The sequence below is a fragment of the Leopardus geoffroyi genome, chromosome D2 (assembly GCF_018350155.1).
Source record: "Leopardus geoffroyi isolate Oge1 chromosome D2, O.geoffroyi_Oge1_pat1.0, whole genome shotgun sequence".
In the NCBI taxonomy this organism is placed as follows: Eukaryota; Metazoa; Chordata; class Mammalia; order Carnivora; family Felidae; genus Leopardus; species Leopardus geoffroyi.
Window position 1 is genome coordinate 55,394,691 of NC_059334.1, and position 14,766 is coordinate 55,409,456.

Genomic DNA, 14,766 nt, shown 5'->3' on the forward strand with positions numbered 1-14,766 from the left:
AGATCAAACTCATGAGCCTTGAGATCATGACCTGAGCTGAAGTTGGATGCTTAACTGACTGATCCACCCAGGCGCCGCAAGGATACCACCATTTTTTAATGCCTGACCACTCAGTCTCCAGGGGCAGGAGAAGGTATCAGCCTTTTTTTTTTTTTTTAATTCCTAAAAGCACTTACTAAGAAGTAAGTAGGGAAGAGAAATCCTCCCATGATTGTCAGTAAATTTTGTTCTTTTTAATCATATTTAGGTTCTACTCTATAAGAAAAGACAAATTAAAACCAGGATTGATGTCAGTTGTCATGAATAAATACCCTTCAACTGAAACCTTCATTTCACCATAAATCATTTGCTATAGATATAGAATTGTACATAACCAACGCATATTACTATAAGATGCTCCAGAGGTCCCATTGAGAATATTTTCACTGAGATACAAGGGTTTTGAAATACATGAAAACACAAGTTAGGGCGGCCCATTGCCCAAGCAATTTGAAACAGTACATTCTAGAACAGTTGTTTATCACATTGCCCTCAACAGGACCCTGGTTTCCTATTTTTTTGTCAAGTCCACAAAAAGCATGTAAAGACCAGGCCTGGGGGAAAAAGGTGAAAGTCTCCCCAAAGAAGGGATTCATAAAGAATCCTGAAAAGCCTCTTGGGAGGGCTAAGCTGGGAGGCTTATTAGGGCAGCAGTCAAAGATGGGTGGGGCCCGAAGCCCAGGGCAAGAGGGAGGAGGCAGGCCAACTTTGGGCAGCAACTTCAAGAAGAGGGCAAAAATTTCTATGGGGACCAGAGATAACAAGACTAAAGAAACTCACCAGGCAGTGTGAAAATGGAAAAACTAAAGAGCCCAATGAGAATGTGCAGGAAGCTCAATGGAGCGAATTCTCTAAGAAACAGACAAAAACTGTATGTAGCAGGTGCATTTTGTGCCCAGAGCCCACAAATAGATAAAAATGTATATGATTCAGAACTGATTTTCTCCTGTCAGTCAATGGCAGTTGAGGGATATGGGCGGTACCTGAAACGCATACGTCTACTACAAGCATCAGGGTATATTTTTGCCGCGATATAGTTTATCTTAATATTTCAGCAATATTCTAAATATTTCCTAAATTGTGGTTCTGCAAACAAAGAAAGGCCTCTTTGACCTTTTAATAGAATCACATCTAACTTTGATTGCAGAAGTACTGATCTTCGTGCGTGGTTTTACACGCTCGCGAGCCTTCGTTTAATGAACTTTTGGATGGTATGATTACAGGATGAAAAACCTGAAACATATTAACAGTGAATTAAACTTAGTCATCAAAATGGCTTGCAGAAGTGGCAGTACAGATAAAGAACAGTGTAGTTTACATGCTATTAATGGCAAAGGATGCTGGAACCTTCTGCCTGCCAGCCGAAAGCACAGCCACGTGCCAGTTGCATAAATGCAGTTTATAATTCTCTCAGCTGACCCGATTTAAAATTACACAACTCTAAAACTCATTTTCTTGGTTTGGGGAGTCACAGTACTTCAAGTTTTTTTTTTAATATAAGGTGAGACCTTACTACTTTTATATCATTAACTCATTTGAATAATTTATATTTGTATTACGTGAAATCACACCATATTCATTAGCATGTGTCTCCATTTACTTCTTAGGGGTTTTATATGGAAAATCCACCCTTTGCCTCTTTCTCTGTCCAAATCCTACCTCGCACTGCTTTCTCTACCTAAGTAATCTCATTCAGCCTCATAGCTTTTAAATACCATCTACATGCTGATGACTCTCAAAGGGACCATCTCCAGCCCCAGCCAATTCTAGATCTCCATGAGAATAGCAAATGGGCATCTCAAATTTAACATGCCCGAACTGAACCCTCAGGTCCCCCGCCCCCAAACACCGTCACATATATCCCTCTTTGTTCTCCATCTCGGTAAACAGCAACATCATTCACCCAGCCAAAAACACTGGGCTTATCCTGGACTCTTTGTGCTTACACCCCACACCAATCCAGCAGGCATGACCTTCAAAATATATCCTGAGTTCACCACACTAATCCAAGCCATGCCCTTATCTCCTGCCTGGACCCCTTCAGGTTATGATTCTCCTCTTGACCCCAAAGTCTATTCTCCACTCAGGACCCAGGAAAATAATTGTAAAGCACAAATAATTCCGTTCAAACTCTCCAGTGGTGTCTAATCACACTCTCCTTATCGTGGCCTACAAGATCTGGCTCCCACCTGCCACTGATCTCATTTCATATCACTCTCCCTCCCCATACCTACCTCCCAGTTCAAGGCTAGCCAAACTGGCTGCCCTCCTGTTCTCCTATCATGCCAAGCTCAGTTTACGTCAAAGGCTTTTCTTTTTCGCTCACTGTTCCCTCTGCCTACACACTTCCCCCTAGATTCCTTCACTCCATTCAGATTTTTTGCACAGAATTTTCTCCCTCTCTCTCTCATGCACAGAAGTCTTCTCAGGCCACTCTTTCAAAAATAGTCCCTCCAGCCCCTCAAAACAAAACAAAACAAAAAACACAAAGTGGGGTGGCTCTCACTTTTTTTTTCCTCCATGGCACCTATTACCACCTGATATTATCTATTTAGTGATCTACTTTGTTCATAAAATAATTTTTAATGAGTACCCATCATGTTTGCATGCAAGGTGCTCTTCTAAGAGCTGGGGATATCCAGTGAATAAGATAAGCAAAGATCTCTGCCGTCATGGAGCTCACATTCTTGTTTGCCACCCTATTCGAATCTAAGCTTCAGAGCTGTGGACAAAGTCTGCCTTTAGACCAGTGAATCTCCGGTGCCCAGAGCAGTGCCTTGGCACAGAGTAGGCATTAACACATATTTGCTGAATGGGTAGTGTCCCACCCACCTGAGACCAAACGCTTCTCTGAGGACCCCCACCATGGAGCTTTTCTTGCCCGCCAGATGGGACTCTGGCTGTGGGACGCAGAATGTCCATTGTGTCCCTTTAGACATAGCAATCTGGTCAGCCTCTCATGCCCGACTGGGGTCCCCAACCCCGGGCCTGTCTGTCCTAACCGCCTGTCCTTCCTGCACCAACCCCCAGCATTCAGCAAGCTCCCCATGTGGCCAGGCCCCCGGAACTTGTCTCACCGGGTCATCCCAGCACCTGGTCCACATGGTGGCAAGCTGACCAGCCAGTGAGAAAACACACGGGCTTTTCTCAATAGTGTGGCGGGAATCAAGACACACAGGGTCATACTGTCTCCCTGGCTCATGGTGGTCCTTCCCCTCAAACAGTTCATGGGAGTCCTTCACGTGACCTTCAGCTAGCTAGCATACCTTGAAGCACCCTCTTCTCGGCACGGACACGCTCTTGTGAAGGATATATTTTTGCCTCTTTCAACTGCCACAGAAGCAAGGCGCTTACCTGCTGTGAGGAGTAATTAAGTTTCTTTTGGAAAGAAAAACATTTGTTAACTGAAATTATCTGATCTCCAAAATGAAGGTAATTGTGAAGTGCAGTTAATTCAACCTTTCAAGAAAACGGCAGCTGCAGCAGTGGTAGGAAGGGGGAAAAATGGAAAATGCAAATGTCTTGAAACACCACTCTGGAAGACTCAGAAAATAGGTATTTAAGTCCATGTTTCCAACATACGTGTTCACATTTTAATTTGTTCGCTTAGAATTACCCAGCTCTACATCTCACAGCTAGATAGGATTACTTTATACTTGCCCAGCACTTTACTCCCTTGGAAGCAATCTCCCATACATATCTCTTTTAGCAGGGTAAGATTCATTTCTCTGTCTAGGGCCCAGAGAGGTCAAACAATTCACCTAAGATCCCACAGTAAAAATGGCACAACCAAGTAGGTGCCAGAACCCAGATATGCCTAGGCCCAGCCCAGTGTTCTTCCTTCTAGAACAGTAAGGACAGTGTGGTTCTCCCAAAATCACATTCTATAGTGCACCAAAAATAGTTCCCTTTGCTGCAAAAGAAGAAGCAAAACAGAACATATTTACCAGTGGTTTAAGGTGGTGGGAAGATGCATTGGTCCCGGAGCTCTGGGCAGAGAGAAGGTTTCACAAACTCTTCCAACAAATGCCAACTCCTGCAATGACAAACAAAACATCTGGTATGAATCAGGCACCCTGTGGTCTCTCCACAAGGGGAGGGGGCCAGCCAAAACACCAGTTGGCAGGCATCCTGGTTAGGCCTAAGCCCCCATACTCCTCTTCTAGCCCCACTATCTTCCCCAACTAGAACAACAATCTTTAGTTCTCCAGCTGAAATGGTCCCCATTAGAATCAGATGGGCCTTGCTTGGGCAGAAAGAAGCTTTAGAGATCATCTATGACAGGGATCCCAAACTGAAAGCCCAGTGGGCTACACCTAGCCTATAGTAGTATTACATTGATCTGAAGGATGGGCTTAGAAAATTTAAGCCAAAACTTAAACATCAGAGAGGTCACATAAAACCCAGACTTATGAGTTCTCTTAGGAGGGGGGGGGGGGGGGGGGGGAAACAGTCAACATGGTCCACATATACATCTAAAAATGATCGGGTGTGCTAAGTAATAGCTGCCCTTCATAAGCAGGCTTGGCTACTCCAATATGCCACAGTCCCTACCACTCCCTAATGTCTCACCACGGAGAGAGCTGTGATCATCATTGCCCTTATATTACTGGGTTTCTTGGTCTTCTTGTGTGTGTGATACAGAAATATTTCCCTCAACTTAACAGAAGTGGGAACATAAAAGAAAAAGGAGACAGGGTTCTAAGAGAAAAAAAAATGGTATAGCACATACAGCAACTTAAGTTAGTAACCCCATTCTTGCAGACATTTGCAATCCCTGAACAAGCACAACACTTTCATATTATAAAAGCCTAAGCAGGAAACTGACTTGCCTACTCCCACAGAAGCAGAGCTAATTCTAGAACCTAGGTCTCTTGATTGCCAATCCAGAACTCTTTGACTATGTCCCACTGCATAGTTATCTTTTTTTTTAATTTTTAAAATGTTTTATTTTATATTTTAGAGAGAGAGAGAATCAGAGTGCAAGCAGGGGAAGGGCAGAGAGACAGACACAGAATCTGAAGCAGGCTTGGAGCCTGGAGCCCAAGCTGTCAGCACAGAGCCGGACACGGGGCTTGAACTCACGAGCAGTAAGATCATGACCTGAGCCAAAGTTGGACGCTTAACCGACTGAGCCATCCAGGAGCCCCAAGCCGCATAGTTATCTTACATATATTTTTAATGTTTATTTATTTATTGGGGGGCAAGCAAGGGAGGGGCAGAGAGAGGGGGAGCAAGAGAAACCCTAACAGGTTCCACACTGTCAGTGCAGAGCTGAATGCAGGGCTCCATCTCATGAGCTGTGAGATCATGACCTGAGCCAAAATCAAGAGTCAGACGCTTAACTGACTGAGCCACCCAGGTGCCCCTGCCTTATATTATAAAACAAAAAATATTTTAAATATATACACACACACACATACACATGTGTGTACATGTGGGTCTTTTAAAGCCAATATTAAATTCAAGGAGATACAGTTGAATTATCCAACTCACTCTACTGAAAGGCCTGTCATACTCTCCTTTGACAAATGAAGGTAAGTTCCATCAGGTGCCCTAAGGGTTCACTTCCTAATGTGACATTTTCAGTAACATTGCTCCTTTAATTACAAAAAAAAAAAAAAAGAATTCTCATAAATACAATGCATCTACTACCTCAAAAGTGCTCAGTTAACGTCCCAAGCTGTCTGAAATACTCTATATGCTAGAAAAATGTCCCTTAAAATGCATTTTGAATACAAGGCTATCAATTAGCTTATATATAGTTACTAGACTGTAATAGACGAACAATGTTCAACTATAAGATCTTGGTAAGAGTTATTTATATCATCCCTCAAAGAATGTATGGATTCGTTGATCACGCGACAGATTATTTACCAACCCTATTACACACCGGGCAGCGTGCAAGGTGATGAAAACGCAAAGACAAACCAGACCCAGTCCTTGCCCTTAAGTTGCTCTGTCAAGGTAAACGATCTGACACTCAAGAAGAGTTCTAACACAATGGGTAAACCCGAAGATCGGGGTGGGCACAGGCATTCTGGGAGCACTGAGTTGGGTTTCCTGGTGCAGCCAAGGTGAACGGACACTTCCTTCATGGGCAGACACTCAGGAAATCCTAAAGCAGGGAAGGGAGGGGAACAGGCAGGGGGGCGAAAAGAGGGGAAGGTAGGAATCACAGGCCATGGGACAAGAGGAGCAAGAGCAAGGAGTGAACAGCCCCTCCAACTTGGTCTTGTCCAGATCTCATGTTATCTTGCTGGTCTTAAAAACTCCTGCCACCTGACCCAACAACTGCTGAGATGTCATGTGTACTCTTGGATGTTTGTCTCGCCAAGCACCCATTTCAAGAATGCCACCAAATCAGCCCTATTCCCTGACAATGCCCACCTAGGACTCCCTCAGGATAATCAATGCTGTCCCAGAGTCAGCAGGGCCGAAAACATGGTGGCAGAAATACTGACAGTACTTCCAACGTGTCTCTGAGAAGACAGCTGATAGTTTTTTTTTTTTTTCCCTGTGCCAGTCACAAACCATCCCGCCTCTACCTCAGGGCCCGGATTTCTATGGCCAGAATCTACTACACAGTCAAGCCTCAAGCAGGAAGTTTTGTTAAGAAAATGTCCCAGAATATCTGCTCATCAAAATCTCCAGATGCAGTTCTCCTGTTCTTCATGGGTAAGAAAGAGATGAGTCACCAGCCCCAATCTAGGCTGAAGCAAAGCCAGGGGTAGCACCCCAAAAGACACATTTTGGAAAGGGACATAAAGAGGAATGAAGACCAAACATGTGCCCATGGTTAGGGCTCAGGGTTCAAGGCCAGTATGGGCAAGCAAGGAGGCAAAAGTCACCTCAGGAGTGGGAAGAGCTTCCCTGGATCTGTAACTGGTGGGAAGGTTCCCAAATCTGGCTGAAAATTAGAATCACCAGGAAAAAAAAAAATACTGGGCCGCAGACCTATTAAATCAGAATCTCTGATTTGGAGGCCCAGGCTTTGTTCAGGTGACTCTGACACCCAGACTCCTACTCATTTGGAAAAAAGTATCTTTCACTCGGAAGCTCCAGAACAATCTCCGCGAGGTCATTAATTCAGCATCCTCTGGGCAGGATGCAAGGACTCAGGCTTTGGGGGAGTTGTATACTCTCAGTATGTTTACCTACTCCCTACATCACATTATGTGAAACAACACTTAACTCCTTTTATTCTTTTTTTTATGTTTATTTATTTTGAGAGAGAGAGAGAGAGAGAAAGAGAGCGTGCATGCAAGCAGGGAAGTGGGAGAGAGACAGAGAGAGAGGGAGAAAGAATCCCAAGCAAGGTCTACGTTGTCAGTGAAGAGCCCCACGCAGGGTTCCATCTCATGACCCTGAGATCATGACCTGAGCCGAAATCAAGAGTTGGGTGCTCAACTGACTGAGTCACCCAGGCACACCTTAACTCCTTTTACTCTATTAAATAAACATAGAGGGGCACCTGGATGGCTCGGTCAGTTGAGCGGTTGAGCAGTTGAGCATCCAACTCTTGATTTCAGCGTAGATCACAATCTCACATTTTTTGAGATTGAGCCCCACATGGAGCTCTGCACTGACAACGCGGAGCCTACTTGGGATTCTCTCTCTTTGCCCTTCGCCACTGCTTGTGTGCGCGCTCTCTCTCTCTCAAAATAAACAAACTTAAAAAATGTTTAAAAAATAAAAACATAGAATGCCAGCAGCCAGTGAAGGGGGCCCCCTCTGCCTCAGTCCCTGTATACCATGACCTAATGCCAGTGCCTCCAGATAAACTCAGTGGAGTTGTCCAGCCTCAGCATATCTGAGCCCTCACACCTATGTAGGCTCACCCTGCCAGGGCACAGGGTCTGGAAGCATCCAGTCATCACGGTGGTCTTCAAGGAATGGCTCCAAGGCACAAAGTACTCTGCCTCGAGTCCTTACTGCCCACCAAACAGCAGAATGCTGAAGATCACTGCAATGCCTAGAAACCTGCCAAGCCAGCTGAGCATTTCTCTTTCCAGATTCCCACTTTGTGGTTAAGTAACGGCCTGAGGCATCTCAAGTCAAGAATGGCAAAGTAAATGCTGTGTGCCACAAAGATGACAGATGGGAGTAAGCTAGTTCCATGAATGGGCCAGCCTAGAAAGATCTCTTTCTTGACATCACCAGATGCTACCAGGTGACCTTCACAGCCCAGCACCAGAGAAACCCACAGCTGACCAACATCAGCCCTCCTGATTGCAAGGCCCAGCAGCAACCCATAGTATCCTTCACCAGAACAAGGACACTCTTACACATCCCCTTCAACCTAAGGGTCCCCCCCCCCCCACCTTGAGCCATATTGCAAATTAGGAAGAACAAAGGTGGGACAGAAAGTCTAGGAAAAGCTCAAGATACTAATCTGTCCCTTCTGCAGTCTTTAATTTTTAGGCAATCCATTGTTTCCCTGCAGTATTATTACGTCCTTGCCTAAAACAAGACATTTCTCTGACCCATCCTTCCAAAAGAAATCACACAAGTTGCCTTTGAACCATCACCTCTCTCATTTACATCCTCCTCTCTACTCTATCCCTCGAATATAGAATAATGCTAGATGTTGTGAAAGTCACGTTAGACACTTTCATTCCTACCAAACACCTGGACCATCCAAACAGTTCTGGTCCCCCAGAACACCATGTACCTCTCCTTCATAGTACTAAGCACTGATTTGCGCTTACCTCTTCTGTTGTTTACCCTTTAAGGAGTCTTTTAGCTTGTTTGCCTGGCTAATCACTGTATGCCAATATAACGCCTTCAAACCCTCCATGTTCCTTCATGATATACCTCAAATTTTGTATCTCTCAGCTGAAGGATAATCAAGCCAACCCATCTCTTAACTACTCAGGCCTGCCACTAGCCTCTGAAATCTAGGCACCCACTAATTAGCCCACTAATTTAGTGGACTCGGAAGAACTCTGCTCAGAAAGCTAGTCTAGAATTGGAAAAATCCCCAACTGGCCTTGAGGCTGACCAACTCGGGAAGGAAACAAATCAGAACAATTATCTTTATTTCTTTTGTGCAGTGTTTTTTTTAATCATTTTATTCAAGATGATTTTCTAATATATGCAAAATGAACCCCTTTACTGGCCCAGAAAGCGTTTCCCTATTTCCCAGAACAAATCCCCGCTGGCACAGTAAACAGTGCCACATCCAGCACCACTGAAGCTTCCAAAATGCTCAGTGCCAAGGTACCTCAACCAAGTCTTGTCCCTGGTCCCACTGCCCAGTTGTCCTCCCTCCACACCCACTGGCAGAGGAAAGTGGGTTTGGGACACTTTATAAAGCCCTCCCACCTACTCCAGTTTCAGTAGGAAGCAGAATGAAGGTTTCCAAGTTCTGTGAACGACACAAAGCTCATAAAATAGAATAAAATTAGTTGAAAAATAGCAAAATAATTTTTAGCTCCCCCTTAAAAAAAAAGCACGCCTACTTTAAATGAATCATTTAAGTATGAGTGATTTCATACTTTCTTCCACTGGGATATGTTTTTCTTCCTCAGGAAGGTTCCCTCCCTCCTCCCCTCCTGAGACAGGATACCCTCCACAAAATACCTGTTCTGATTTGCCCCACTGTCCTCCCCCCACCCCCCTGCCACCCAAGGAAACCTTGACAAAGCCCAGAGTACTCCTGCAGATGGCCAGGGACTCCCTCCCTCTAGGGTCTTTGCAATTGCTGTTCTCTCTGCCTGCAAGGCTCTTTCCCTGGCTCTTGCCATGGCTGGGGTATTCTCACCATTGGGAACTCAGATCCACTATCACCTCTTGACTCAGGCCAGCCCAGACTGCCTAACCTTAGTCCTACCAGCAAAAGCTACTTTTTCGGTAGGACTATCACAATCCGTAATTACCTCATTTATCCATGCTCCCCTCCAGGGAGCAGGAATCTTGCCTGACTTGTTCACTGCTGTAACCCCAGCACAAAGCAAGTGCTCAATAAATCACTGCTAAGTGGGTGAACAAGGAGGTGGAGGCAGGCCATTGGAAACAGGACTGAGAGCTCTTCAAACATGTCCTATGACATGACTTCATCATGGCATGGCTTCTGGAATGGTCTCCTGGCTTCCCCCTTGCCTTGATTCTTCTCAATCTTGTTGATACTTGGGTACTAGGTCCACCACCCTATATCCCACTCCCTACCCCAACTGCTCAGACTTGGGTATTCCCCTGGAGACTCAATTCCCAACTTTGGCTTCTCCTACTCTGCTTCTATTCAGCCATCCCGAGCTTTAAAATTTCAGACAGGGGCGCCTGGGTGGCGCAGTCGGTTGGGCGTCCGACTTCGGCCAGGTCACGATCTCGCGGTCTGTGAGTTCGAGCCCCGCGTCAGGCTCTGGGCTGATGGCTCAGAGCCTGGAGCCTGTTTCCGATTCTGTGTCTCCCTCTCTCTCTGCCCCTCCCCCGTTCATGCTCTGTCTCTCTCTGTCCCAAAAATAAATAAACGTTGAAAAAAAAAAAAGATTTAAAATTTCAGACATCCACAAGGGTAGCTGACCTTCAGGACTTTGACCCAAGCACACTCTTCCAGCTGTGTTTGCAATACCCCAGCTCCCCATTTCCTGCTCCATCACTACCAATCAGCTCACAGCTCAAGTGTGCAGACCTACAACTCCTAAAGTCTCAACCTTTGCTCAGGCATCTCCTGTCTCAGTACCTGTTAACTTCCTCTCATTTCTCAAAGCTCCCCACATTGGACCTGGTGCCCTTTCCCTCTACCCTACAGTCATGATATTTACCCTAATATCCTGAAATTCTTTCTTCTGTTTCTCTCAACTGACTATTCCTTGATGGTTAGGGTCCAGTCTAACTCATCCCTGTTGGTCCTGAACCTAGCACACAAGAGGTACTCAGTAAAAGCATACTAAATTGGGGTGCCTGGGTGGCTCAGCCGGCTAAGCACTGACTCTTGGTTTAGGATCAGGTCATGATCTCATGGTTCGTGAGATTGAGTCCTGCATCGGGCTCTGTGCTGACAGCATGGAGCCTGCTTGGGATTCTCTCTCTCCCCCTGCTCTCTCTGACCCTCTTCTGCTCTCTTTCTCTCTCTCAAAATAAATAAACTTTTTTTAAAAAGCATACTAAATTGAATTGTTCTATTTTCTCTTTGACAGTTTTCATTTCCACAGTGATTCCCTAAAGAATCTTAACACTCAGCACAAGTAACAGAAGACATTCTGTTAGTAGCATGTTAATTAAAACCAAGTGAAAATAGCTGGGGTGGCAGTTTTATCGTCATATTATAAAAACAAACACCTGAATGGTGAGAGGCACAAAGATATGGTACCAAGAGTAGTGGTTCTGGGTTCAAGTAAAGACTTGGCCACTCACTAGCTGTATATTAGTGGGCACATCACTTTTGCCCTCTGGCCCCAAGTCTCATTCTCTATAAAATGAAAGGGCTCATCAGACACAAAAGACCAGTATATAGAGTAGTATGATTCCATTTGCATGAAATGTCCAGAAGAAGAAATCCATAAAAACAGAAAGTAGATACGTGGTTGTCAGGGACTAAGGGGAAGGACGGAAGGAGTGAATGCTAATTGATACAGGTTTCTTCTCGGGGTGATGAAAACGTTCTGGATTAGGTAGTGGAAATAGTTGTACAACACTGTGGATATACTAAAAAACACTGAATACTTTAAAAGGGTTAAAGTAGTGAATTCTGTGTTACATGAATTTTATGTGAATAAAAAAAAAAAAAAATGAAAGTGCGAGACTAGAACAGAGGCTGAAAACTGAAGGCTCAGAAGGCCACACCTGGCCTACCGCATGTATTTTAGACCCAAAGAGTTTTTGATATATCTGCACAATTTAAAAGCCAAAGACTTTGTCTGTAGAGGTGGTCACACAAATCTGCACTTGATAAAATTGCACAGAACACACGCACATGCATGTGTACACACAAATGAGCACGAACATAAACTGAACTAGCAAACCCCCTGTAAGGACAGTAGATTGCAACAGTGCCCATTTCCTGGTCTTGATGCTGAGCTGTAATTATGTAAGGCGCTACCCAGGGAGAAGGACATACAGGACCTACAGCCTTTTTCACTTCCTGTGAATCTAGAACTACAGTAGACCCTTGAACAACATGGGTTAGGGGTGCCTACCTGCCACTCAGTCAAAACTCTCCGTATAACTTTTCACTTCCCTAAAACTGAACTACCAAGAGCCTCTTGTTGACCAGAAGCCTTACCAATAGCATAACCAGTTAACACATATTTTATATGTATTATATACTGTATTCTTTTCTCTTTTAGAGAAACAGAAAGAACATGCATGCAAGTTGAGGAGAGGGGCAGAGAGAGAGAATCCCACAACCCAAGATCATGACCTGAGCCAAAAAATCAGGAGTTGGACACTCAATTGACTGAAATACAGAGGTGCCCCTGTATGCTGTATTCTTACAATAAAGCTAGAGAAAGGAAAATGTCAATAAAATCATTATGGAAGAAAAAAATACATTTATAGTACTGTAAATAATCTGGGCATAAGTGAACCTGTGCAGTTCAAATCTGTGTTTTTCAAGATTTAACTGTCGTTCTAAATTAAAAGGACGAAAGCCAAGATTTTACCTTTGCACTCCTTAAAATAACAAGATCTGGTAACACTGGGCCTCAAGGACAACAGCTGGATGGAGCTGGGTAGTAGCTCCCCCCCCTTAGAGGGGCATGGCTCTCAGATTGGTCTCCCTAAAGACCAAGCACAAGTGTCACTGCCATTTACCATGCTTGGACTGCTTCTTCTCTTAGAGAAATATTTCTCTATCAACAGTAAGAAAATGACAGACTAAGAAGATCTTATATTTCCAGATAAAAAGGGAGACTGCAAGATCTGTGAAAGTGAAGAACATTCTTAAGATTGGAGTTGACATCTCCTACCCTTCATGGCTTGTTACCTGCCGGACTTCGGAGGCATTTGAGGCTTGGACCCCTGGACTGTAACTCTTTAGGACCAGATTTCTTGCACTAAGTCAGCAAATAAATTTCAAAACCACACCACTGGGGAAAAAAAAAACACAGCTTAAGTATACACAGTATCCCATTCTTCCCTAAATATTTTTACTCTTTTCATCTTACCTTTCCTGAGAACACAGGACTCCGCTCTCAGCCACCGAAAGGAAAGGTCCCACCCCTTATGCATGATCACATCCAGATAAATAAGCAGTCCTTTTTTCCATTGAAACTGCAGTTCTATTCAGTAGGGGAGGGAAAGAGCCCTCAGGGCACACATTCCCCCACCTTTCCCATCACACCACCACCCCACCCCCAGAGAACGTGCTTGGAATGCAAGTGTCCCTGACGAGGGGGCAGGGCAAAGCCACAGAACCCAGGTAAATTGCCCAGTGAATGCTTTGAGTGCAGTTGTTTCCAATCAGGTTACACAGAAGAATCACCTGGGACCCTAGACTGAGGACTTATAATACCCCCTCCTCAGGTGACACGAAGACTGCCCAGTATTGATTCATCCCGCGGCCTTTGTAAACCACGAATGTAGAAATCCCTTGCTACTCTGGGCAGCCGGGCAGGACACGCCTCTCCAGTACACAGATGCTAGAGCTGGGCTGTCCTGTAAGGTAGTCACTAGCCACTCCTGGCCACTGAGCCCTTGAAATGTAGCTAGTATGATGAAGTGTTCTCTGAAGGTAGCAAACATACTGGATTTTGAAGACTTGGTATGGAAAAAAAAGAATGTAAAATATCTCATTGACATATTTTATACTGATTAAATACTGAAGTATTTTAGACATACTAAGTTAAAGAAAATGTTTAAAATTAATTTCATTCATTTCTCTTTACCTTTTCACTGTGGCTACTAGAAAATCTTAACACATACAGTCATGGTCGGGGAGACACTCAACATTCTAGCATGGGGATTACAGCCATAACAGAAAAAATGAGGACTTCAGTCAAGCCTGGTCTCCACCTACCAAATGCATGATCCTAAGCAAGCTATTAATCTCTCTGACACTGCTTCTTCCCCTGTGCATAGCATCATAACATACAGCACACTGGGCTGAGTATAAATGAAAAAGGCACGGCATCTTCCAACAGCTGGTACTCCACACCTGTGCACTTTCCTCCCTTCTCCCAACTTCCTTAACCCTAAAACCTGAGCCCAAGATCTCCTGGCATCAAACTTACTAACCGCAATGCCCACTTCTCCACAGTGGCTGCAGGTGGCATAGTGGTTCTCCATCCAGAGGGTACAAAGGAATCACCCCATCCCCCAGAGACTCTGATTGTCCACTTGGTATATTCATTACTTACGAGAACCTTGGAGCATCCTGATGCCCGTGGTCTAGGAGTCCCCCAGAAACACTTACATGGCTGAGAAGTGTGACCAACACCATGAGGGCTGCCTTGAGATTTCTGAGGCCACCGTCAGTGAGTGGGGCCAGCCCGAACAAGGCAGGTGTGGCCCAAGGAGAGGCCAGGGGCTGACCAAGGCCTTTCACCTGCAGAGGGCTGCTTTCCTGACATCTTTTAAAGCTAGGTGGGAAACAACCATCTGCCCTGGACATTGTTTCAAACACCAGAAGGCAGCTGACACTTCCTGTCCTCACACAAGGCCCCTTAAGAGGATCAAAAATTACAGGTAATTTTAAGGTGCCCAATAGCTTGGCAATTGGGCTTAAAACAAAACAAAACAAAAAACTATCCCACTAACAACAGGGTAGGAACCAGGGCAGGTCCC

At 44.8% G+C, this 14,766-nt stretch overlaps 1 protein-coding gene across 50 annotated transcripts in view; it reads right to left on the bottom strand.

Annotated features, from left to right (window-relative positions):
• Nucleotides 1-14,766, bottom strand: part of SORBS1 (sorbin and SH3 domain containing 1) — a 231,542-nt gene that overhangs the window by 162,326 nt on the left and 54,450 nt on the right. For all 50 annotated transcript variants that reach the window (XM_045438321.1, XM_045438318.1, XM_045438311.1 and 47 more), the window contains exon 2: nt 3,987-4,075. The gene's annotated coding sequence lies outside the window, so the exon portion shown is untranslated. The remainder of the gene's footprint in view (nt 1-3,986; nt 4,076-14,766) is intronic.